This window comes from Arachis ipaensis, chromosome B1 (genome assembly GCF_059453495.1).
Source record: "Arachis ipaensis isolate K30076 ecotype BB chromosome B1, ASM5945349v1, whole genome shotgun sequence".
NCBI lineage: Eukaryota > Viridiplantae > Streptophyta > Magnoliopsida > Fabales > Fabaceae > Arachis > Arachis ipaensis.
In genome coordinates this window covers 86,193,881-86,221,695 of record NC_142436.1, presented here as the reverse complement: position 1 = coordinate 86,221,695, position 27,815 = coordinate 86,193,881, and the positions used below count along the sequence as shown (strand labels likewise).

The window sequence follows — 27,815 nt, the reverse complement described above, 5'->3', positions numbered from 1 at the left end:
ACTTAGCTTTTGAGGAGGAAAGAACTTGGCTAAGAAAGCCGTGACCAGCTTACCCAAGAGTTCAGGCTGTCTTTAGGTTGAGAATCCAACCATATTCTAGCTCTGTCTCTCACAGCAAAAGAGAAAAGCATGAGCCTGTAGACTTCAGGATCTACTCCATTAGTCTTAACAGTATCACAGATCTGCAAGAATTTAGTTAAGAACTGAAAGGGATCTTCAGATGAAAGTCCATGAAACTTGCAGTTTTGTTGCATCAGAGAAACAAATTGAGGTTTAAGCTCAAAATTGTTTGCTCCAATGGTAGGGATGGAGATGCTTCTTCCATGTAAATTGGAATTAGGTGCAGTAAAGTCACCAAGCATCTTCCTTGCATTATTATTATTTTCGGCTGCCATCTCCTCTTCCTGTTCGAAAATTCCTGTAAGGTTGTCTCTGGATTGTTGTATTTTAGCTTCTCTCAGTTTCTTCTTCAGAGTCCTTTCAGGTTCAGAGTCTGCTTCAACAAGAATGTTCTTGTCCTTGCTCCTGCTCATGTGAAAAAGAAGAGGACTAAAGATACCGGGGATCCTCTTTACCACAGTATAGAGGTTCCCTTGTGTGAGTAGAAGAAAAGAAGAATAAGAATGTAGAAGAGAAGAATTCGAACTCAGTGGAGAGGAAGGGGTTCGAATTTTGGGTGAAGAGAAGTGTTAGTAGATGAATAAATAAATAGAAGGAGATGAGAGAGAGGGAATTTCGAAAAATAAATTTTGAAAAAGAGTTAATGATTTTCGAAAATTAAGATAAAATTAAAATTAAAATTAAAATTGGAACAATTAATTAATTAAAAAGAATTTTTGAAAAAGAGGGAGGTATTTTCGAAAATTAGAGAGGGATAGTTAGTTAGGTAGTTTTGAAAGAGATAAGAAACAAACAAAAAGTTAATTAGTTAGTTGAAACAAATTTTGAAAATCAATTTTTAAAAGATAAGAAGATAAGAAGTTAGAAAAGATATTTGAAAAAGATATGATATGAAAAGGTATGATTAAAAAGATATGATTTTGAAAAAGATAAGATAAAAAGATATTTTTGAAAAGATATGATTGAAATTAGTTTTGAAAAAGATTTGATTTTTAAAATCACAATTAATGACTTGATTCACAAGAAATCACAAGATATGATTCTAGAACTTAAAGTTTGAATCTTTCTTAACAAGTAAGTAACAAACTTGAAATTTTTGAATCAAAACATTAATTGTTGATGATATTGTCAAAAATATGATATAAAATTAAGAAAAAGATTTTTGAAAAATATTTTTAAAATTTTCAAAAATAAATAAAAAATGAAAAAGATATGATTTTTGAAAAAGATTTTGAAAAGGATAAGATTTTTAAATTGAAAATTTGATTTGACTCATAAGAAACAACTAGATTTTAAAAATTTTTGAAAACGTCAATCCAAATTTTCGAAATTTATGAGTGAAAAAGGGAAAGATATTTTTTTTATTTTTGAATTTTTAATGATGAAAGAGAAAAACATGAAAAAGACTCATAACATAAAAATTATGAATCAAAACACACAATGCATGCAAGAACACTATGAATGTCAAGATGAACACCAAGAACACTTTGAAGATCAAGATGAACATCAAGACTTATTTTTGAAAAATTTTCAGGAAAAGAAAACATGCAAGACACCAAACTTAAAAATTGACTCAAGACTCAAACAAGAAACACAAAAATATTTTTGATTTTATGATTTTAAAAAAAAAAAAATTTTTTTGGATTTTTGTATATTCTTTTCGAAAAACATATAGGAAAAAGAAAATAAGAAATTCAAAAATTTTTAATAAGAATTCCAGGAATCTTTCAATGTTGGCCTAAAGCTCCAATCCAAGGGTTAGACATGGCTTAATAGCCAGCCAAGCTTTAGAAGATACAAATCAGTCATACAATAACAAATTTGATTAGCAACAACTAGCTTGCTCTTGTAATGATGACTTGGAAGCCTCAGTCTAAATGAATTTAGACATGGCTTTACAGCCAACCAGGCTTTAACATGCTTCATGAAACTCTAGAATTCATTCTTAAAAATTCTGAAATAATTTTCGAAAACAAAGGGAAATTTTTTTTTTTGGAAGATTTTGAAAACAATTTTTTTTTGAAAATAAAATAAAAAGAAAATTACCTAATCTGAGCAACGAGATGAACCGTCAGTTGTCCAAACTCGAACAATCCCCGGCAACGGCGCAAAAAACTTGGTGCACGAAATTGTGATCCCTGGTAATGGCTCCAAAAACTTGGTGCTCTAATCTTAATTCATGATTTGTCACAACTTCGATACAACTAACCAGCAAGTGCATTGGGTCGTCCAAGTAATAAAACCTTACGTGAGTAAGGGTCGATCCCACGGAGATTGTTGGTATGAAGCAAGCTATGGTCATCTTGTAAATCTCAGTCAGGCGGATATCAAATGGTTATGGAGTTTTCGAATAATAATAATAAATAAACAGAAAATAAAGATAGAAATACTTATGTAAATCATTGGTGAGAATTTCAGATAAGCGTATAGAGATGCTTTCATTCCTCTGAACCTCTGCTTTCCTGCTGTCTTCATCCAATCATTCCTACTCCTTTCCATGGCAAGCTTTATATAGGGCATCACCGTTGTCAATGGCTACATCCCATCCTCTCTATGAAAAAGGTCCAAATGCTCTGTCACGGCACGGCTAATCATCTGGAGGTTCTCGATCATACTGGAATAGGATTCACCCTCCTTTTGCGTCTGTCACTACGCCCAGCACTCGCGAGTTTGAAGATCGTTACAGCCATCCCTTCCCAGATCCTACTCGGAATACCACAGACAAGGTTTAGACTTTCCGGACTCGGTCCCATGTATTAGATATCCAAGAGATACTCATTCTAGCTTGTTTGCATGTAGAACGGAAGTGTTTGTCAGGCACGCGTTCATAAGTGAGAATGATTATGAGCTTCACATAATCATCACATTCATCATGTTTTTGGGTGAGAATGGATATCTTAGAAGTGGAATAAGTTGAATTGAATAGAAAAACAGTAGTACTTTGTATTAAATCATGAGGAACAGCAGAGCTCCACACCTTAACCTATGGAGTGCAGAAACTCTACCGTTGAAAATACATAAGTGATAATGGAGTTCATTGGTCTCGGACCTAGAGGGGAACCAGAGTAACCAAGACTAAAAATGATCCGAAGATGGTTCAAAAGATCATAAGATGTAAATACAATAGTAAAAAGTCCTATTTATACTAAACTAGCTACTAGGGTTTACAAAAGTAAGTAATTGATGCATAAATCCACTTTCGGGGCCCACTTGGTGTGTGCTTGGGCTGAGCTTAAAGTTTACACGTGCATAGGCTTCTTTTGGAGTTGAACGCCAAGTTGTAACGTGTTTTTGGCGTTCAACTCTGGTTTGTAACGTGTTTCTGGCGTTTAACTCCAGACTGCAGCGTATAACTGGCGTTCAATGCCCTTTTGTGTCGTCTAAACGCGGGCAAAGCATGGACTATTATATATTTCTGGAAAGCCCTGGATGTCTACTTTCCAACTCAATTGAAAGAGTCTCATTTGGAGTTCTTTAGCTCCAGAAAATCCACTTTGAGTGCAGGGAGGTCAGAATCCAACAGCATCTGTAGTCCTTCTTCAACCTCGGAATATGATTTTTGCTCAAGTCCCTCAATTTCAGCCAGAAAATACCTGAAATCACAGAAAAACACACAAACTCATAGTAAAGTCCAGAAATGTGAATTTAACATAAAAACTAATAAAAACATCCCTAAAAGTAACTAGATCCTGCTAAAAACATACTAAAAACAATGCCAAAAAGCGTATAAATTATCCGCTCATCACAACACCAAACTTAAATTGTTGCTTGTCCCCAAGCAACTAAAAATCAAATAGGATAAAAAGAAGAGAATATACTATAAATTCCAAAATATCAATGAAACATAGCTCCAATCAGATGAGCGGGACTTGTAGCTTTTTGCCTCTTGAATAGTTTTGGCATCTCACTTTATCCATTGAAGTTCAGATAGTGTTATTGATTCTCCTAGTTCAGTATGTTGATTCTTGAACACAGCTACTTTATGAGTCTTGGCCGTGGCCCTAAGCACTTTGTTTTCCAGTATTACCACCGGATACATAAATGCCACAGACACATAACTGGGTGAACCTTTTCAGATTGTGACTCAGCTTTGCTAAAGTCCCCAATTAGAGGTGTCCAGGGTTCTTAAGCACACTCTTTTTTGCTTTGGACCTTGACTTTAACTACTCAGTCTCAAGTTTTCACTTGACACCATCACGCCACAAGCACATGGTTAGGGACAGCTTGGTTTAGCCGCTTAGGCCAGGATTTTATTCCTTTAGGCCCTCCTATCCACTGATGCTCAAAGCCTTGGATCCTTTTTATTACCCTTGCCTTTTGGTTTTAAGGGCTACTGGCTTTTTCTGCTTGCTTGTTCTTTTTCTCTTTTTTTTTCGCTATTATTTTTTTCTGTGCAAGCTTTGTATTCACTGCTTTTTCTTGCTTCAAGAATCATTTTTATGATTTTTCAGATTATCAAATAACATGTCTCCTTGTCATCATTCTTTCAAGAGCCAACATATTTAAGATTCATAAACAACAACTTCAAAAGACATATGCACTGTTCAAGCATTCATTCAGAAAATAAAAAGTGTTGCCACCACATCAAAATAATTAAACTAGTTTCAAGGATGAATTCGAAACCATGTACTTCTTGTTCTTTTGTTTTTAAAACATTTTTCATTTAAGAGAGGTGATGCATTCATATTCACTACTTTAAGGCATAGACACTTGAATACTAATGATCATGTAATAAGACACAAACATAATTAAACATTTAACATAAGAAAACGAAAAACAGAAAATTTAAGAACATGGAATGAGTCCACCTTAGTGATGGTGGCGTTTCCTTCTTGAGGAACCAATGATGTCCTTGAGCTCTTCTATGTCTCTTCCTTGTCTTTGTTGTTCCTCCCTCATTGCTCTTTGATCTTCTCTAATGTCATGAAGGATGATGGAGTGCTCTTGATGTTCTACCATTAGTTGCTCCCAATAATTGTGTGGAGGAAAATGTATCCCCTGAGGTATCTCAGGGTTCTCTTGATTTGCAGTCAAATGTTCTACCACTGAGCTATAGACCCTTGAGATGAATCTCTCCATCTCCTATGACTCGGAGGTGGAAGCTTCTGTCTTCCCTTTCCTCTTTCTAGAGGTTTTTCTGGCCTTAGGTGCCATCAATAGTTATGGAAAAACAAAAAAAACTATGCTTTTACCACACCAAACTTACAATGTTTGCTCGTCCTCGAGCAAAAGAAGAAAGAAAGGATGAGAAGAAGGAGAGATGGAGGTGTGTTGATGTTTTTGGAGGGGAATTGGAGGTGATTGGTGAAGGGTTCTTGGGAAAGGGTGATATAGGATTATGAGGAGGTAAGGTGAGTGGAGGTATGTGGGGATCCTGTGGGGTTCACAGATGCTGAGTTGATCCTGTGGGGTCCACAGGTCCTGAGGTGTCAAGGATTTACATCCCTGCACCAATTAGGCATGTAAAATGCCTTTGCATGCAATTCTGGCGTTTAAACGCCGAATTGATGCTTGTTTTGGGCATTCAGCGCCCAGATGCAGCATGTTTCTGGCGTTGAATGCCAGTTCTATGCTTGTTTCTGGCGTTCAGCTTCAGCTTTTCTCAGTGTGCATTCCTGGCGTCTGAACGCCAGGATGCTGCTTGTTTTGGGCATTCAACGCCAGATCCATGCTCTGTTCTGGCGTTGAACGCCAGCCAGATACTCCTTACTAGCGTTTAAACGCCAGTAAGCCCTTCCTCGAGGGTGTGATTTTTCTTCTGCTGTTTTTGATTCTGTTTTTGATTTTTCTATTTATTTTGTGACTCCATATGATCATGAACCTAATAAAACATGAAAGAACAATAAAAATAAAAATAAAATTAGATAAATAAAAATTGGGTTGCCTCCCAACAAGCGCTTCTTTAATGTCAATAGCTTGACAGTGGTCTCTCATGGAGCCACACAGGTGATCAAGTCAATTTTATAGACTTTCCAACACCAAACTTAGAGTTTAGATATGGGAGTTCAACACCAAACTTAGAGTTTGGCTGAGGCCTCCCAACACCAAACTTAGAGTTTGCTGTGGGGGCTTTAGTTGACTCTGTACTGAGAGAAGCTTTTCATGCTTCCTCTCCATTGTTACAGAAGGAGATTCTTGAGTTTTAAACACAAGGTTGTCCTCCTTCAGTTGAAGGATCAATTCTCCTCTGTTTACATCAACCACAGCTTTTGTTGTGCCTAGGAAGGGTCTTCCAAGGATGATGGATTCATCTTCATCCTTCCCAGTGTCTAGGATTATGAAATCAGCAAGGATGTAAAGGCCTTCAACCTTTACTAACATGTCCTCTACTTGTCCATAAGCCATTTTCATGGAGTTGTCTGCCATCTCTAATGAGATTCTAGCAGCTTGTACCTCAAAGATTCCCAGTTTCTCCATTACAGAGTGTGGCATGAGGTTTATCCCTGACCCAAGGTCACATAAAGCTTTCTCAAAGGTCATGGTGCCTATGGTATATGGTATTAGAAACTTTCCAGGATCCTGTTTCTTCTGAGGCAATCTCAGTTGATCCAATGCATTTAGTTCATTGGTGAATAGGGGAGGTTCATCTCCCCAAGTCTCATTACCAAATAAATTGGCATTCAGCTTCATGATTGCACCAAGGAACTTGGCAACTTGCTTTTCAGTAACATCCTTATTTTCTTTAGAAGAGGAATACTCATCAGAGCTCATGAAGGGCATAATGAGGTTTAATGGAATCTCTATGGTCTCTAGATGAGCCTCAGATTCCTTTGATTCCTCAGAGGGAAACTCCTTGTTGATCACTGGACATCCCAGGAGGTCTTCCTCACTGGGATTCACGTCCTCTTCCTCCCTTGTAGGTTCGGCCATATTGGTTATATCAATGGCCTTGTACTCTCTCTTTAGATTCTCTTCTGTATTGCTTGGGAGAGTACTAGGAGGTGTTTCAGTGATTTTCTTACTCAGCTGGCCTACTTGGGCCTCTAAATTTCTTATGGAGGACCTTGTTTCACTCATGAAACTTACAGTGGCCTTGGACAGATCAGAGACTAAGTTTGCTAAATTAGAGGTATTTTGTTCAGAGTTCTCTGTCTGTTGCTGAGAAGATGATGGAAAAAGTTTACTACTGTTAAACCTGTTTTTTCCACCATTATTAAAGCTTTGTTGAGGCTTTTGTTGATCCTTCCATGAGAAATTTGGGTGATTTCTCCATGAAGGGTTATAGGTGTTTCCATAAGGTTCACCCATATAATTTACCTCTGCTATTGCAGGGTTCTCAGGATCATAAGCTTCTTCTTCAGAAGATGCCTCTTGAGTACTGTTGGATGCAGCTTGCATTCCATTCAGACTCTGAGAAATCATATTGACTTGCTGAGTCAATATTTTATTCTAAGCCAATATGGCATTCAGGGTATCAATTTCAAGAACTCCCCTCTTCTGAGGCGTCCCATTACTCACAGGATTCCTCTCAGAAGTGTACATAAACTGGTTATTAGCAACCATGTCAATGAGTTCTTGAGCTTCTGCAGGTGTTTTCTTTAGGTGAATGGATCCACCTGCAGAAGTATCCAATGACATCTTAGCTAATTCAGATAGACCATCATAGAATATATCCAGGATGGTCCATTCTGAAAGCATGTCAGAAGGACACTTTTTGGTCAGTTGCTTGTATCTTTCCCAAGCTTCATAGAGGGATTCACCTTCTTTCTGTCTGAAGGTTTGAACATCCAATCTAAGCTTACTCAGTTTTTGAGGAGGAAAGAACTTGGCTAAGAAAGCCGTGACCAGCTTATCCCAAGAGTTCAGGCTGTCTTTAGGTTGAGAATCCAACCATATTCTAGCTCTGTCTCTCACAGCAAAAGGAAAAAGCATGAGCCTGTAGACTTCAGGATATACTCCATTAGTCTTAACAATATCACAGATCTGCAAGAATTCAGTTAAGAACTAAAAGGGATCTTCAGATAGAAGTCCATGAAACTTGCAGTTTTGTTGCATCAGAGAAACTAATTGAGGTTTAAGCTCAAAATTGTTTGCTCCAATGGTAGGGATGGAGATGCTTCTTCCATGTAAATTGGAATTAGGTGCAGTAAAGTCACCAAGCATCTTCCTTGCATTATTATTATTTTCGGCTGCCATCTCCTCTTCCTGTTCGAAAATTCCTGTAAGGTTATCTCTGGATTGTTGTATTTTAGCTTCTCTCAGTTTCCTCTTCAGAGTCCTTTCAGGTTCAGGGTCTGCTTCAACAAGAATGTTCTTGTCCTTGCTCCTGCTCATGTAAAAAAGAAGAGGACTAAAGATACCGGGGATCCTCTTTACCACAGTATAGAGGTTCCCTTGTGTGAGTAGAAGAAAAGAAGAATAAGAATGTAGAAGAGAAGAATTCGAACTCAGTGGAGAGTAAGGGGTTCGAATTTTGGGGGAAGAGAAGTGTTAGTAGATGAATAAATAAATAGAAGGAGATCAGAGAGAGAGAATTTCGAAAAATAAATTTTGAAAAAGAGTTAATAATTTTTGAAAATTAAGATAAAATTAAAATTAAAATTAAAATTGGAACAATTAATTAATTAAAAAGAATTTTTGAAAAAGAGGGAGGTATTTTCGAAAATTAGAGAGGGATAGTTAGTTAGGTAGTTTTGAAAGAGATAAGAAACAAACAAAAAGTTAATTAGTTAGTTGAAACAAATTTTGAAAATCAATTTTTAAAAGATAAGAAGATAAGAAGTTAGAAAAGATATTTGAAAAAGATATGATATGAAAAGGTATGATTAAAAAGATATGATTTTGAAAAAGATAAGATAAAAATATATTTTTGAAAAGATATGATTGAAATTATTTTTGAAAAAGATTTGATTTTTAAAATCACAATTAATGACTTGATTCAGAAGAAATCACAAGATATGATTCTAGAACTTAAAGTTTGAATCTTTCTTAACAAGTAAGTAACAAACTTGAAATTTTTGAATCAAAACATTAATTGTTGATGATATTGTCGAAAATATGATATAAAATTAAGAAAAATATTTTTGAAAAATATTTTTAAAATTTTCGAAAATAAATAAAAAATAAAAAAGATATGATTTTTGAAAAAGATTTTGAAAACGATAAGATTTTTAAATTGAAAATTTGATTTGACTCATAAGAAAAAACTAGATTTTAAAAATTTTTGAAAACGTCAATCCAAAGTTTCGAAATTTATGAGTGAAAAAAGGAAAGATATTTTTTTGATTTTTGAATTTTTAATGATGAAAGAGAAAAACATGAAAAAGACTCATAACATAAAAATTATGAATCAAAACACACAATGCATGCAAGAACACTATGAATGTCAAGATGAACACCAAGAATACTTTGAAGATCAAGATGAACATCAAGACTTATTTTTTAAAAATTTTCAGGAAAAGAAAACTTGCAAGACACCAAACTTAAAAATTGACTCAAGACTCAAACAAGAAACACAAAAATATTTTTGATTTTATGATTTTAAAAAAAAAAATTTTTTTGGATTTTTGTATATTTTTTTCGAAAAACATATAGGAAAAAGAAAATAAGAAATTCAAAAATTTTTAATAAGAATTCCAAGAATCTTTCAATGTTGGCCTAAAGCTCCAATCCAAGGGTTAGACATGGCTTAATAGCCAGCCAAGCTTTAGAAGATACAAATCAGTCATACAATAACAAATTTGATTAGCAACAACTAGCTTGCTCTTGTAATGATGACTTGGAAGCCTAAGTCTAAATGAATTTAGACATGGCTTTACAGCCACCCAGGCTTCAACATGCTTCATGAAACTCTAGAATTCATTCTTAAAAATTCTGAAATAATTTTCGAAAACAAAGGGAAAATTTTTTTTTTTGGAAGATTTTGAAAACAAATTTTTTTTTGAAAATAAAATAAAAAGAAAATTCCCTAATCTGAGCAACGAGATGAACCGTCAGTTGTCCAAACTCGAACAATCCCCGGCAACGGCGCCAAAAACTTGGTGCACGAAATTGTGATCCCTGGTAATGGCTCCAAAAACTTGGTGCTCTAATCTTAATTCATGATTTGTCACAACTTCGATACAACTAACCAGCAAGTGCACTGGGTCGTCTAAGAAATAAAACCTTACGTGGAGATTGTTGGTATGAAGCAAGCTATGGTCATCTTGTAAATCTCAGTCAGGCGGATATCAAATGGTTATGGAGTTTTCAAATAATAATAATAAATAAACAGAAAATAAAGATAGAAATACTTATGTAAATCATTGGTGAGAATTTCAGATAAGTGTATAGAGATGCTTTCGTTCCTCTGAACCTCTGCTTTCCTGCTGTCTTCATCCAATCATTCCTACTCCTTTCCATGGCAAGCTTTATATAGGGCATCACCGTTGTCAATGGCTACATCCCATCCTCTCTGTGAAAATGGTCCAAATGCTCTGTCACGGCACGGCTAATCATCTGGAGGTTCTCGATCATACTGGAATAGGATTCACCCTCCTTTTGCGTCTGTCACTACGCCCAGCACTCGCGAGTTTGAAGATCGTCACAGCCATCCCTTCCCAGATCCTACTCGGAATACCACAGACAAGGTTTAGACTTTCCGGATCTCCGGAATGGCCATCCATGGGTTCTAACTTATACCACGAAGATACTAATAACTCGGACTCGGTCCCCTGTATTAGATATCCAAGAGATACTCATTCTAGCTTGTTTGCATGTAGAACGGAAGTGTTTGTCAGGCACGCGTTCATAAGTGAGAATGATGATGAGCGACACATAATCATCACATTCATCATGTTTTTGGGTGCGAATGGATATCTTAGAAGCGGAATAAGTTGAATTGAATAGAAAAACAGAAGTACTTTGCATTAAATCATGAGGAACAGCAGAGCTCCACACCTTAATCTATGGAGTGCAGAAACTCTACCGTTGAAAATACATAAGTGATAATGGAGTTCATTGGTCTCGGCCCCAGAGGGGAACCGGAGTAACCAAGACTAAAAATGATCCGAAGATGGTTCAAAAGATCATAAGATGTAAATACAATAGTATAAAGTCCTATTTATACTAAACTAGCTACTAGGGTTTACAGAAGTAAGTAATTGATGCATAAATCCACTTCCGAGGCTCACTTGGTGTGTGCTTAGGCTGAGCTTGAAGTTTACACGTGCAGAGGCTTCTTTTGGAGTTGAACGCCAAGTTGTAACGTGTTTTTGGCGTTCAACTCTAGTTTGTGACGTGTTTCTGGCGTTTAACTCCAGACTGCAGCGTAGAACTGGCGTTCAACGCCCTTTTGCGTCATCTAAACTCGGGCAAAGTATGGACTATTATATATTTCTAGAAATTCCTGGATGTCTACTTTCCACCCCAATTGGAAGCGCGCCATTTGGAGTTCTGTAGCTCCAGAAAATCCACTTTGAGTGCAGGGAGGTCAGAATCCAACAACATCTGTAGTCCTTCTTCAACCTCTGAATCTGATTTTTACTCAAGTCCCTCAATTTCAGCCAGAAAATACATGAAATCACAGAAAAACACACAAACTCATAGTAAAGTCCAGAAATGTGAATTTAACATAAAAACTAATAAAAACATCCCTAAAAGTAACTAGATCCTACTAAAAACATACTAAAAACAATGCCAAAAAGCGTATAAATTATCCGCTCATCAGGAAGAATGGGATCATGAAGTGCAAATCACCTAAATAAATGTATACAACTAATGTAAAGGCATCTACCTACTTGGTTAAGGGTAAATTGATGAGATATTTTGATGAGAAACGAATCTCTCACAAAACATCACAAAACTAACCGGCAAGTGTACCGGGTCGTATCAAGTAATAAAAACTCACGGGAGTGAGGTCGATCCCACAGGGATTGAAGGATTGAGCAATTTTAGTTTAGTGGTTGATTTAGTCAAGCGAATCAAGTGTTGGTTGAGTGATTTGTGACTTGCAGAATGTAAATTGCATGAAATTAAAGAGAGTAGGAAATTAAATTGCTGAATCTTAAAGAACAAGAAATTAAATGGCAGAAACTTAGAGTACAAGAAATGTAAATTTCGGAATCTTAAAGTGCAAGGAACATAAATTGCTTGAAATGTAAAGGGAATTGGGGAATGGATTTGCAGAATTTAAACAAAGAAAAACTAAATTGCATCAAACAGAAGAGGGAAAGGGAATTGGGATTGAACCGGAAATAAAGCAGAAAAGTAAATGAACATAAGAAGCAGTAAACAGGGAATTGAAATGAGAAATTCAGATCTCAGGACCCAGAGACTAGAAAACCAAGTCTAGATCTCAATGCCTTCCTAGATCCAACAAGAACAATAGCAAAGAAATTGTAAATTGCAAAGAAAAGAGATGAAGATCAAGTAACAGAAACGGAAATGCTAATTCAATTAATAGTAAAGGAAACAGAGAGATCCAAGATTGAGATTGAAACAGAATTTCTTCAATTCTCCAATTCAAGATCCAAGACAAAGGTAAAATGAAATTGCAAGTAAAAGGAAACAAAGAAATTCAAGTTCACTCAGTAACAAAAGCTTCCCAAAAACTATTATGAAAATTCTAAAAGGAAAGCTCTCTTAATAACTTGAATTCTATCCTATTTATACACTTTCCAAAATGATCTTCAAGCCTTGAGTTGGGCCTTTGTTCTTGGTGGAATTGGGTTGAAAGAGGCCGTGGTTGATTGCTCTTTGAAGATTGAAGAAGAACCGAAGTGAACCAATTGAACCGGAAATGAAGTTAGCCAAAGTTGGTCTCAACGTTAGGGTCAAAGTTAGGGGTCTAACTTTGACCCTAACTTTTCATATCAGCAAGCTAAATTCCCTGGTTTGGACGTTGGTGCCAACGTTAGGGGTCTAACTTTGACCCTAACGTTGGCCTTCCTTATATGCTAGTGGTGCCAACGTTAGCCTCCAAGTTAGGGGGCTAACGTTGGCGCAAACGTTGGTGCCCAGGGGAGAAACTCTCAAGTTCCAACGTTAGCCTCCAAGTTAGGGGGCTAACGTTGGAGCTAACGTTGGCCACCTCTTTTGCAATGTCATGTGCCAACGTTAGCCTCCAAGTTAGGGGGCTAACGTTGGCTCAAACGTGGGAGCCCAGGGAGCGATTTTCATGCCCAACGTTAGCCTCCAAGTTAGGGGGCTAACGTTGGGGCTAACTTCATGCAACCAGGTTCAATTTTCACTTATTCCCTTGTCCTCTCTTCACTCCTAGCCATTCCTCTTTGCTTCAACCTTTCTCCAAGCCTTCTTCACCTATCATTGATCAACCAAACTAATCAAAGCTTTGCTCAAAATCATGAGGTATTCAATCTTCCACAATATGCAACAAATATAGCACAAAACCTCATGAAATGGCATGAATTCACATATGGTTGGTTCAATCAAGGGAAACATGAAAATCTACTCAATTAGCTTGCTTGTAGCTCAAGAAAGTGCATAACTCTAATGAAAACAAAAGAAAAAGACTAGCTAAAATAGGCTAGGATGACTTGTCATCACAACACCAAACTTAAAGCTTGCTTGTCCCCAAGCAAGAAACAGATTTATGCTCCAAGGTTCTTTCAATTAAGATGGATTGAGGAACACTTGTAAAGTGCAGTGAGTGAAGTGATCAAGCATCAGTGGGGTGAACTCTAAATCATATGCTCATGCAAGGGCTTCAGTGCTCACTAGTCCTTACATATTGGGAGTCGTAGGTCTTAGGATTTTCATCCAAATGGTACCATGGAGATCTCTTTATGTGTAATCACCTTGAAGCAGCTTATAGTTTCTGTGCCTTGGCCTTGACTCTAAGTATCATGTCTCAAAGCGGCTCTTTAGATAAGCTTTCAATCAATACTCCTAAACCAGTTGGTTTTAAGGTATTAGGTGTTAAAGCACCCCTAAGGATTTACTTGCTCAAGCCTCTTTCCTTGACACACTTCAACCACAAGCATTTTACTAGGCTAACAACTCTTTGAGTCATTGTTTCTTCTTTGTTTTCTGCCTAGTAATTGATGCTCAGAGCCTTGGACCATGTTCTTTTTGTTTTTGCATTTTCTTTTCTTTCTTTTGTTTTGTTTGCTGCTTCTTGGATCAATTGATTTTTGAGAATCTCCACAATACTTCTTTGAACTTCATGTCCCGCCTATGAGCTCCCATGCAAGTTTTCACAAGCATGCAGCCTCAATACATTATCATACAACTAGAATCACCACTTCTCCTAATCTTTTGCTTGCCTCAAAATTGTTTAATTCCTCAATCTTTCTTTTCAAAGAACTTTCATGTGATGCATTTCTTGAAAATTGAGTGCAAACAAGTTTTGAAGATAAGAATGTTGTGAATGATCAGACACCTTGCTTATTGAATTATAAAGAAAGACTATGCTATTCAGGCAGGCAGGGGTAATAAAAAAACTATGCTATGCAGACAGGCAGGGTAGATCAGGACACAATCCAACTTTCAATCACAGCAATATTTGATGCAAAACAATGACTTAACAATACAACCTGTTGAAGTTTACTTGATTTCCTTCTTCTCATCATCATCATTGCTGGCCTTTAAGTTCATCTTTTGTCTCTTTGGTTGATGATGCTTAATCCTTCCAACAGCTTGTATGGGCCTCTGCAATGATATTGAAAGTTGCTTGTTCCCCAAGCACTTGGAAACAATGGTTAATTTTCATGATTTATTTGCGGGCTTTTTGAACTTACTTTGGTGTGGGAACACCAAACTTAGTACCTTGCCCATGGTTAACCATGTGTGATAATTTCTTTTTCTCTTTCACAAGTGATAGAACTGGAAACTAAGAAAAGCAGTAAAATGGCTAACTAGTTCATCCAGTATGCTTGAAGCCTATATTATGCAGAAAGTGAGAATGTGTGTTTTAATGGGGTTTTGGTGAACACCAAACTTAGAATCCTTCATTCTCCCTTAGATTGTGTTGGTGTGCAACACCAAACTTAGCTTCTTGTATTATAGATGAAGTTAATTAACCTTTTTATTAAAATAACTATGGAAAGAAAACTACCTCAGGTTGGGTTGCCTCCCAACAAGCGCTCTTTTATTGTCACTAGCTTGACATTCTTCATCCTCTGATCATGGAAGTTGAGGTCTCAGTTGCCTTTGGTTTCCTCCTCTTACCGTAGGCTTCTCCTTGTTTTCCATAACTGTCTTCCCTTTCAACTCAGCAGCTTTTTCATTGTTCTTCGAGTCATCTTCAGTGGCTCTTAGGGATATATTTCCCTCTCTCTCACCCAGTTTAGCAGGGTTTTGAACCATTTGTTCCATGTACCTTTCAATTCTCTTGAGATATGCCTCTTGGTTTTTCCTTATGTCCTCCTGCTCTATTAATGTCATTTCTTGGATTTTCATAAACCTTTCCATCATCATTTCTAGAACATAGAGTTTTTGAAAGTTTAGGATTGGTTGTGACTGTGTTAATTGTGGTGATTGATGGAAGTCATTTTGGACAGGTGGTGGGGTAGGATAGGGTTGGAGGTGTGTATATTGGGGTGGTGTGTAGTGATTTTTGTTGGTATGGTGATGTTTTTGCAGGTTTGGGAAGTTGGGGTTATTATAGTTGAAGTCCCTTTGTTCCTGATACTGAGATTCCCTCATTCTTAAATAAGAATGTGGTTTCCATGGTGGAAATTGTGCATTCACTGTGGCAGAATGTAGAGAATCAATTTGTCTAGCTATTGATTCCAATTGCTGCTGTGTTTGCTGGTGTAGCTGCTTGTTTTGATTCATGATTGCTCTCACTCCTTCAAGATTCATTACTTCCTTTTCTGAAATTGCATTCCGTGGCGTCTCAAATGAGTGTTGGTTATTGGCTCTTTTGTCACTGAACTCTGCAGTTCCTTGGATGGTTGCTGTTGCCTTGAGTAGGCCATCTGAGAAGTAATCTACTGCTTTTCTTGTTTCGGAGGTTAATCCTTCATAGAATGCTCGAAAATCCACCTTGTCATTTGATTTCTTGTATCTCTCCCATGCTTTGAACAGTGGTTCTTCCTCTCTTTGTATGAATGGATGTACTCCTTCTTTCATCCTGATGTGTTGTTGGGGTGAGGAAAATTTGGCTAGAAACTTGGCAACCAATTCATCCCAACTAGTTATACTTCCTTGGGGAAAGGTTTCAAGCCATTGTGCCGCTTCATCCTTCAGTGAGAATGGAAATAGCAAGAGCTTAATGGTATCATGGTCTACACCATTGATATTGACAGCCCCACAAGTTTTCAGAAAAATGGATAGGTGCTGTTTAGAGTCCTCCAAGGGATTTCCACCATAGGAACAATTGTTCTCTATTAGTGTAATGAGTTGTGACTTCATGTTGTGATGTTCTTCTTTCTCAGAAACTCCTCCTTCCCTGTGACATATAAATCAATCAACAGAAAACACAGTGATTCTCTTGAAAATTGGATGTAGCCGGTTGGGACAAAACTTCAAACAGTTAGTGGGTTAGTCAAAATTAGAGAAAAATAAAGAAAAAGTGCTTGATCTAGATCACCACCTCACTTAATCATTGTCAATCTAATCAATCCCCGGCAACGGCGCCAAAAACTTGATGAGATATTTTGATGAGAAACGAATCTCTCACAAAACATCACAAAACTAACCGGCAAGTGTACCGGGTCGTATCAAGTAATAAAAACTCACGGGAGTGAGGTCGATCCCACAGGGATTGAAGGATTGAGCAATTTTAGTTTAGTGGTTGATTTAGTCAAGCGAATCAAGTGTTGGTTGAGTGATTTGTGACTTGCAGAATGTAAATTGCATGAAATTAAAGAGAGCAGGAAATTAAATTGCTGAATCTTAAAGAACAAGAAATTAAATGGCAGAAACTTAGAGTGCAAGAAATGTAAATTTCGGAATCTTAAAGTGCAAGGAATATAAATTGCTTGAAATGTAAAGGGAATTGGGGAATGGATTTGCAGAATTTAAGCAAAGAAAAACTAAATTGCATCAAACAGAAGAGGGAAAGGGAATTGGGATTGAACCGGAAATAAAGCAGAAAAGTAAATGAACATAAGAAGCAGTAAACAGGGAATTGAAATGAGAAATTCAGATCTCAGGACCCAGAGACTAGAAAACCAAGTCTAGATCTCAATGCCTTCCTAGATCCAACAAGAACAATAGCAAGGAAATTGTAAATTGCAAAGAAAAGAGATGAAGATTAACAGAAACGGAAATGCTAATTCAATTAACAGTAAAGGAAACAGAGAGATCCAAGATTGAGATTGAAACAGAATTTCTTCAATTCTCCAATTCAAGATCCAAGACAAAGGTAAAATGAAATTGCAAGTAAAAGGAAACAAAGAAATTCAAGTTCACTCAGTAACAAAAGCTTCCCAAAAACTATTATGAAAATTCTAAAAGGAAAGCTCTCTTAATAACTTGAATTCTATCCTATTTATACACTTTCCAAAATGATCTTCAAGCCTTGAGTTGGGCCTTTGTTCTTGGTGGAATTGGGTTGAAAGAGGCCTTGGTTGATTGCTCTTTGAAGATTGAAGAAGAACCGAAGTGAACCAATTGAACCGGAAATGAAGTTAGCCAAAGTTGGTCTCAACGTTAGGGTCAAAGTTAGGGGTCTAACTTTGACCCTAACTTTTCATATCAGCAAGCTAAATTCCCTGGTTTGGACGTTGGTGCCAACGTTAGGGGTCTAACTTTGACCCTAACGTTGGCCTTCCTTATATGCTAGTGGTGCCAACGTTAGCCTCCAAGTTAGGGGGCTAACGTTGGCGCAAACGTTGGTGCCCCTCCCTTTGTGGTTCATGTGCCAACGTTAGCCTCCAAGTTAGGGGGCTAACGTTGGCGCAAACGTTGGTGCCCAGGGGAGAAACTCTCAAGTTCCAACGTTAGCCTCCAAGTTAGGGGGCTAACGTTGGAGCTAACGTTGGCCACCTCTTTTGCAATGTCATGTGCCAACGTTAGCCTCCAAGTTAGGGGGCTAACGTTGGCTCAAACGTGGGAGCCCAGGGAGCGATTTTCATGCCCAACGTTAGCCTCCAAGTTAGGGGGCTAACGTTGGGGCTAACTTCATGCAACCAGGTTCAATTTTCACTTATTCCCTTGTCCTCTCTTCACTCCTAGCCATTCCTCTTTGCTTCAACCTTTTTCCAAGCCTTCTTCACCTATCATTGATCAACCAAACTAATCAAAGCTTTGCTCAAAATCATGAGGTATTCAATCTTCCACAATATGCAACAAATATAGCACAAAACCTCATGAAATGGCATGAATTCACATATGGTTGGTTCAATCAAGGGAAACATGAAAATCTACTCAATTAGCTTGCTTGTAGCTCAAGAAAGTGCATAACTCTAATGAAAACAAAAGAAAAAGACTAGCTAAAATAGGCTAGGATGACTTGTCATCATAAATCTATCCTCCAAGAACACATATGAGCATATAGGGTGAAAATGACATGTAATCCATAAATCCTACCAATTTGAACATCAATATGAAGTGCATATAACTTGCTAGATGAACGCTTGTGAAAGCCGGGAACAAGGATTTGAGCATCGAACCCTCACCGGAAGTGTATGCGCTCTATTCGCTCAAGTGTATAGGGTTCATCACTCAATCCTCTCCTAATCATGCTTTCCAAGATTTGTCTTTCTTCTAACAATCAACAATTACTCAATGCATGCATACAAGTATCATGAGGTCTTATTTGTAGGTTGTAATGGGGCTAGGGTAAAGGTAGGGATGTATATGGTCAAGTGAGCTTAAAATTTGAATCCTTGATTAACTTAAGATCTCACCAAACACATAAAACAATCTATACAATTCTAATACAATACCTATCTACCCATGGGTTTCACTTTTTCACATACTCATGCATTCTTTTTAATTCACAACCCATATGCATTGTTATTATTACTTCACCTTGGGGCATTTTTGTCCCCTTTTTATTGATTTCTTTTTTCATATTTTTGTTTTTTTTATTTTTCTATTTCTTTTTCTTACATTCTTTTTCCTTCATTCTCATATATACACGAATTTTTTTCTTTGTTTGTCCCCTTTTTAGGGTTTCATGTACAAAAGTATCAATGCATAAGGTTCAATCATTCAATACATGAGTATGTTTCCAATTCCCAGAATTTCTGATTACAACTACAAAGACAAACCTTTACATCTACCCAAGTTTCCAAGTACACCCTCCCATTTGAATGATACACACCCTCACTCAGCTAAGATAATCAAGGATCCAAATCCAGGGACATTCATTGTTTTTCACTTAGGGGTGTTGATGTGCTCTATTTAAGAACAGAAAGGGTTTATCATGGGCTCAAAATTGGTTAGCAATGGTAGATAAAAGGGTTGAGGCCATTTGGGAAAAGTGACTATTGAAATGATGGCCTCAATCATGTAAATACATTCATACACAAAGTAATGGATATATAGAATCAGACAAATCAAGGATTGCAATCATAGAGAGAACATATTGCACACAGGAATGGGAAATAGTGGTTAGAAGATATAACCACACAATAACGCTCAAAACTCACATGCTTGTGTTCTTAGCTCAAACACTATGTTCCAAAATACTTTTTTTAAGCAAGTTTATCGCGAAAAATTTTTTCGAAATTGGTAGGGTACCCTGAAAGTACAGTTTCTTGGAAAAAAAATCCTCACCCTAACCAAGTAGTCCTTATCAAGAAAAATTAACTAATCATGCAAGATGTCCTAATTAACAAAACAAAAGAGAAACAAAGTCCATGGATGTTGAGAAGAGGAGATTATTACCCACGGGGATCGGTAAAATGACCTCCCACACTTTAAGAATTAGCACAGTCCTCCGTGCTACTAGCAAGGCGCAAGTGGTGGTTGGGTTTGGAACTTCCACTATCCCATTCGCGAGTGCTTTCTTCACTTAAGTACGAGGTAGATGTGGAGATCTCTGGTTCTTCCACAGAAGGAGTCAAGCAACTCAAAAGCTTCTTTATGTAAGCATACCGGCGTTGGTTTCGTCGTTTATATTTATCTATCTTCTTGTGGAGGTCTTCAAACCTTTGGTGGGAAGATCCTTGTGATGTACAATAAGTGGTAGGAATAACCGAAGGGGTAGCTATCTCAAGGGTGTTGTGTTCCAGTTGGTACCATGTCGCCCTCTACCGCAATCATCGCTCTCCGATCCTTGGTCTCCTGGAGAACACCAGCAGTAGCAACTAACTCTGTCACCAAGGCTGGGAAAGGTAGGTTACCCTTGGCATGAACACGACCCATGGCTTGGTGGATGAGGCAAGCAATGTTGACCGGCCGCTCTGTGAGTATACACCAAACTAGCAAGGCTAAGTCCGTGGTGATCAAGGTCTCGTGAATGCTAAGAAACACGTAATGAAACAAGATCTGGGTCCATGCTTAAGCTTCTACGGTCAGAAAACGTGCAAGAATGCCCTTAGGTCGAGGCCTGAGGTACCCTCGGGCCCAAAATATTCCTGGTTCGGTAATAACCCGGTGCACAACGACCCAAGCAAAAGTATAATTAAACTCATCACATTGGCGGAGGGCCTCTTGGTAACCATCTACCTCACCCGGTACAGGTGGGACTCGGAGTACTTCTTGAATAGCTTTCTCAAAAATTAGAACTTGCTTCCGGCGCATGAAGACAGTCTAAAGAGAAGGTGAGAAGTAATTGGTGTAGAATTCTACCACCCACGAGAGACTAGCTTCTTGTGATTTCCTCATGAGAAAGCCCCATCCCCGTCGCTCAATGCGAGGTATGATAAACTGAACTACATGACCCGGAGGGCTAAGAAGGGGTTCAGAATGGTAATTCCGTGCAATCACGATGGGGAACATTAGCTCGCAATAGCGGTTGGGAAACCTAGTGGGATCTCTCGCGGGGTTGTCCTTCTCTTGGTCATCAATCTTAATGATGCTTCGCGCCTTGTTGGGGAGAGGTTTAGCCGTGGGCGCGTGGTGCGCTTTGGCGGTGGCTTTTTGAGGTGCCCTTTTGGAAGGCGGCTTCTTTTGTACTTTTTCCTTGTCCTTCTTGATGGCCATCTGAAAAAGGGGAGGAAAAAGAAGACATTAGACTCAAAGAGACCATACTTGAATTATAACATACCAGTGAGAAAGAGTGCCACAAAATAAAAGGTATCATGCAAACATGACAGCTGTAACATGCAAGTAAGACAACCAGTGAAAACGGAGCAATGCACTAGCATGGGATGCAAGAGTGAAAAAGGCATGCAAATGAGGCATGAGAGGAATAACCTCAAGCATCGCTAATAACCCCAAATGACATATGCAAGAAGGATAAAAATACGAAGAATTCAAATTCCCAATCTAGCTCCAAGACATTAAGGCATACAAAAGGAATGAAGTGGAGTTAGAGAAGAGTGAAATTCAATTCTTGCACTATGACCTAATGAAACAAGTTATGGGTATGCATATATGAGTGGTAAGAATAAAGCGCAATGAATGCAATGTGCAATGAGAAGGCAAGTGTATTGATAGAAGAGCACCAAATTGAAAGCATAATGTCAAAATTGACTAAAAATGTGATAGGTGCAATTTAACAAACACTTGGTATGCAAAATCCAAACCATAAGCATAATGAGTAAATGCAAAGGTGCAATACCCCAGATTGAAATACCTAACATCAAAACAACATCACATAATCACAATGAATTTACAAGATAACAAATCAATCCATCAAAGCAAGAGGGAATAACAAAATTCAGCATCCATAGAAAATAGCAAAGTAAAAGGAGGAAGCAAATAAATAGAATAGAATTTAACACAATGCAACTAAGAGAATTAAAAGAAAGTAAAGACATTCAATGAAGAAAGAAAAGCATAAAATAAAAACAAAGAGAATGGAAAAGAATATGATCTTGGGTGGAGTAGAGAAGATTAGGTGCAAGTAAGAGAAAGGGAAAGAGGGAAGAGAGAGAAAATGGGACCGTCAGAAGTGGTGGTCGCCGGTGGGTGAGTCACCGGTGGTGGTGGGTGAGAGAAATGGTGAAGAGGGAAGGGAAAGAAGAAAGTGGAAGAAGAAGAAGAAAGAAAGAAAGAAAGAAAAGCTGAAACAGGGCGCGCTAGTTCATAATCTGTGTCGCACGATCGACACGCGCACGCATGCCACGCGTACACGTGGAATGAAGGAAAGGAGAGAGACGCGCGAGCGCCACCCACACATACACATCATAGCGTGTGCAAGCGTGGATTGACTGCGCAATGCTTGCGCAAGTCTCGGGTGCCAAGTACTGAGGGAATGCGTGCTGGGCGACCCACGCGTACGCGTCATGTGCACGCACGCATGGAATGGACGATGGCAAAATGACACGTGAGCGTCAAGTGCATGCACGCGTGATGAGGAGTTGCACGTTGGGCGAAATTCTTGCGCAATGCTCGTGCAACTCTTGGGTCGAACGGACCAAGAATGGCACACGGACCAATCGACGCGTACGCGTCACGTGCGCATACGCGTGGATGAGGTTGGGGGCAAGGGGCGCGCAGGCACGCTTCACGCGTACGCGTGAATATGCTCTTGCCCGTTTCGCGCATTGCTTGCGCATTGGGCACACAACTCTTGGGCAAAGTGCCCAGACTTACAAAAATGCAAGGGAGAGGGACAAGCGCGCATCCTGCATGCTTACGCGTGCATCTCCCCTTTTTTTTTTACACAGCATAGAGAGAGCTATTCTAACACATTCTTGGCAGGTATTCAAACTAGGTGGTCAAGAAAACACTCACAAATTCATGCACTATTCAAAACAAGCATGTTCTCTAACTTCAATAATTCATCCATACCAAGAGTGATAAAATCTATATGAATATCCTAACAATTTAACAAAATCAACAAAGCTAGCATTCCTAAGCACTCAACAACATCAAGAATTCACAAAATTCACAAGAATCTAAAGCTAGAAGCAAGAAGGTATACACAAGGAAGATCTTACCACGGTGGGGTGTCTCCCACCAAGCACTTTTCTTTAACGTCCTTAAGTTGGACGGTCAGTCGCTTAAACTTCTCCTCTCTTAGGTGCATCTGTAAACAGGAACACCTCTAGCTCCTTTGGAGACTTGTAGCCATGGTACTTCTTCACTCTATGTCCATTCACCTTAAAAGTTGCCTCACTCCTAGGGTCAAATAACTCCACCACTCTATAGGGCTTTACCTCCTTCACCTTGAAGGGTCCTTCCCATCTAGAAGGGAGCTTGCCAGGCATGAATCGAAGCCTCGAGTTGTAGAAGAGAACCTCATCACCTTCTTGAAAATCCTTCTTCCAGATGTGGTGGTCATGAAATGCCTTAGTCTTTTCCTTGTAGATACGGGCATTCTCATATGCTTCGTTCCTAAGACACTCAAGCTCCTCTAGTTGCAATTTTCTGGCTACACCCGCCGTGGTGAAATCCATGTTACACTGCTTTACCGCCCAATAGGCCTTATGCTCAATCTCCACCGGAAGGTGGCATCCCTTACCATAGACGATCCGGAAGGGACTCATCCCCAACGGAGTCTTGTAGGTGGTCCTATACGCCCATAGTGCATCTCCCAACTGGAGGCTCCAATCCTTCCTTTGTGGATTGGTGCACGAAATTATGATTCACACTTTTCACAACTCCGCACAACTAACCAGCAAGTGCACTGGATCGTCCAAGTAATACCTTACGTGAGTAAGGGTCGATCCCACGGAGATTGTTGGCTTGAAGCAATCTATGGTTACATTGTAAATCTTAGTCAGGAGATTAATTATGATTATCAGTTTGAATTGCGAAAAATAAAAGAGCATGAAATAAATACTTGTTATGCAGTAATGGAGAATATGTTGGAGTTTTGGAGATGCTTTGTCTTCTGAACCTCTGCTTTTCCCCTGTCTTCTTCTTCACGCACGCAAGGTTCCTCCTATTGCAAGCTTTGTGTTAGTGGATCACCGTTGTCAATGGCTACCATCCGTTCTCTCAGTGAAAATGGTCCAGGTGCGCTGTCACCGCACGGCTAATCATCTGTCGGTTCTCACTCATGCTGGAATAGGATCCATTGATCCTTTTGCGTCTGTCACTACGCCCAACCCTTGTGATTTTAAGCTCGTCACAGTCATTCAATCCCTGAATCCTACTCAGAATACCACAGACAAGGTTTAGACTTTCCGGATTCTCAAGAATGCTGCCAATGGATTCTAGCTTATACCACGAAGATTCTGATTAAGGAATCCAAGAGATACTCATTCAATCGAAGGTAGAACGGGAGCGGTTGTCAGGCACGCGTTCATTGATTGAGAATGGTGATGAGTGTCATGGATCATCACATTCATCATATTGAAGTGCGAAGGAACATCTTAGATAGAAACAAGCATGTTTGAATAGAAAACAGAAATAATTGCATTAATTCATCGAGACACAGCAGAGCTCCTCACCCCCAACAATGGAGTTTAGAGACTCATGTCGTAGAGATACAATGTCAAACGTGAAAATGTCATGAGATACAAAATAAATCTCTAAAAGTTGTTTAAATACTAAACTAGTAACCTAGGTTTACAGAAAATGAGTAAACAAAGATAGATAGTGCAGAAATCCACTTCTGGGGCCCACTTGGTGTGTGCTGGGGCTTAGACTTGAGCTTTACACGTGCCTAGGCTGTTTCCGGAGTTAAACGCCAGGTTGTAACCGGTTTCTGGCGATTAACTCCAACTTGTAACCTGTTTCTGGTGTTTAACGCCAGAATGCAACATTGAACTGGAATTGAACGCCAGTTTATGTCATTTATCCTTGAGCAACGTATGGACTATTAAATATTTCTGGAAAGCCCTGGATGTCTACTTTCCAACGCAATTGAGAGCACGCCATTTGGATTTCAGTAGCTCCAGAAAATCTATTTCGAGTGCAGGGAGGTCAGAATCCAACAGCATCTGCAGTCCTTTTTCAGCCTGAATCAGATTTTTGCTCAGCTCCCTCAATTTCAGCCAGAAATTACCTAAAATCACAGAAAAATACACAAACACATAGTAAAGTCCAGAAATGTGATTTTTATTTAAAAACTAATAAAAATATAATAAAAAGTGACTAAAACATATTAAAAACTACCTAAAAACAAAGCCAAAAAGCGTATAAATTATCCGCGCATCACAACACCAAACTTAAATTGTTGCTTGTCCCCAAGAAGAGAATATACAATGAATTCCAAAAACATCTATGAAGATCAGTCTTAGTTAGATGAGCGGGGCTATTAGCTTTTTGCTTCTGAATAGTTTTGGCATCTCACTTTATCCTTTGAAGTTCAGAATGATTGGTATCTATAGGAACTCAGAATTCAGATAGTGTTATTGATTCTCCTAGTTCAGTATGTTGATTCTTGAACACAACTACTTTATGAGTCTTGGCCGTGGCCCTAAGCACTCTGTTTTCCAGTATTACCACTAGATACATACATGCCACAGACACATAACTGGGTGAACCTTTTCAGATTGTGACTCAGCTTTGCTAAAGTCCCCAATTAGAGGTGTCCAGGGTTCTTAAGCACATTCTCTTTTTGCTTTGGACCTTGACTTTAACCGCTCAGTCTCAAGTTTTCACTTGACACCTTCACGCCACAAGCACATGGTTAGGGACAGCTTGGTTTAGCCGCTTAGGCCAGGATTTTATTCCTTTAGGCCCTCCTATCCACTGATGCTCAAAGCCTTGGATCCTTTTTATTACCCTTGCCTTTTGGTTTTAAGGGCTATTGGCTTTTTTTTGCTCTTGCCTTTTGGTTTAAAGAGCTTTTGGCTTTTTCTTTTTCTTGCTCTCTCTTTTTTTTTCGCATTTTTTTCTGCAAGCTTTGTTCTTCACTGCTTTTTCTTTCTTCAAGAATCATTTTTATGATTTTTCAGATTATCAAATAACATTTCTCCTTTTTCATCATTCTTTCAAGATCCAACAATTTTAACATTCATAAACAACAAATTCAAAAGACATATGCACTGTTCAAGCATTCATTCAGAAAACAAAAAGTATTGCCTCCCAACAAGCGCTTCTTTAATGTCAATAGCTTGACCCTGCTGAGCTTTTAATCTAGAGTTAAATAGCAGAACCTTCTGTCCTGGTTCAAAGACTCTAGGTGACAACTTTCTGTCATGCCACCTTTTTGCTTTCTCCTTGTAAAGCTTAGCATTTTCGAAAGCAGTGAGTCTGAATTCCTCTAGCTCATTTAGCTGGAGTAATCTTTTTTCTCCAGCTAATCTGGCATCAAAGTTTAGGAATCTGGTTGCCCAGGCCTTATGCTCCAGTTCCACGGGCAGATGACAGGCCTTACCATACACAAGCTGGTATGGAGAGGTCCCTATAGGAGTCTTGAATGCTGTTCTGTAAGCCCACAGAGCATCATCCAAGCTTCTCACCCAATCCTTCCTACGGGTACTTACTGTCCGTTCCAGGATTCTTTTTAATTCTCTATTAGAGACTTCAGCTTGCCCATTTGTTTGTGGATGATATGGAGTTGCCACCTTGTGGCTAATTCCATACCGGACCATAGCAGAGTAAAGCTGTTTGTTGCAGAAGTGAGTGCCCCCATCGCTAATTAGTGCTCTAGGGACACTGAACCTGCTAAAGATATATTTTTGGAGGAACTTCAGCACTGTCTTAGTATCATTAGTGGGTGTGGCAAAAGCCTCTACCCATTTGGATACATAGTCGACTGCCACCAGAATATAAGTGTTTGAGTATGATGGTGGGAAAGGCCCCATGAAGTCAATACCCCATACATCAAACAACTCAATCTCCAAGATTCCTTGTTGAGGCATGGCGTAACCATGAGGCAGATTACCAGCTCTCTGGCAATTGTCACAGTTGTGTACAAACTCTGGGGAATCTCTGTAGAGTGTAGGCCAGTAGAAACCACATTGGAAGACCTTGGTGGCTGTTCGTTTACCTCCGAACTGACCTCCATATTGTGACCCATGGCAATGCCATAAGATCCTCTGTGCTTCTTCTCTAGGCACACACATACGGATTATTCTATCTGCACATCTCTTAAAGAGATAGGGTTCATCCCACAAGTAGTACTTTGCATCAGTAATTAATTTTTTCTTTTGTTGCCTGCTGTACTCCTTAGGTATGAACCTTGCAGCTTTATAGTTTGCAATGTCTGCAAACCATGGTGTTTCCTGAATGGCAAACAAATGCTCATCCAGAAAGGTTTCAGAGATTTCAATAGAGGGAAAGGACGCCCCTTCTACTGGCTCTATCTGGGACAGATGATCAGCCACTTGGTTTTCTATCCTTTTTCTGTCTCTTATTTCTATATCAAACTCTTGCAGAAGCAACACCCATCTTATGAGCCTGGGTTTTGAATAGCTATTAGCCACTTGGTTTTCTATCCTTTTTCTGTCTCTTATTTCTATATCAAACTCTTGCAAAAGCAACACCCATCTTATGAGCCTGGGTTTTGAATAGCTTTGTAAATAGATATTTAAGAGCAGCATGGTCAGTGTACACAATCACTTTTGATCCTACTAAGTATGATCTAAACTTGTCAATGGCATAAACCACTGCAAGCAATTCCTTTTCTGTGGTTGTATAATTTTTCTGGGCATCATTTAAAACACGGCTAGCATAATAAATGACATGCAGGAGCTTGTCGTGCCTCTGCCCCAATACTGCACCAATGGCATGGTCACTAGCATCACACATTAATTTGAATGGTAATGTCCAGTCTGGTGCAGAAATAACTAGTGCTGTGACCAGCTTAGCTTTCAGGGTTTCAAACGCCTGCAGACACTCTGTGTCAAACA

At 38.7% G+C, this 27,815-nt stretch overlaps 1 non-coding gene across 1 annotated transcript; it reads left to right on the top strand.

Moving 5' to 3' along the window:
* Positions 1 to 7,752: 7,752 nt before the first annotated feature.
* On the top strand, positions 7,753 to 7,860 carry LOC148577332 (small nucleolar RNA R71). Its single transcript, XR_015903893.1, has one exon. It is a non-coding gene; the product is annotated as a small nucleolar RNA R71 (small nucleolar RNA).
* Positions 7,861 to 27,815: the final 19,955 nt, after the last annotated feature.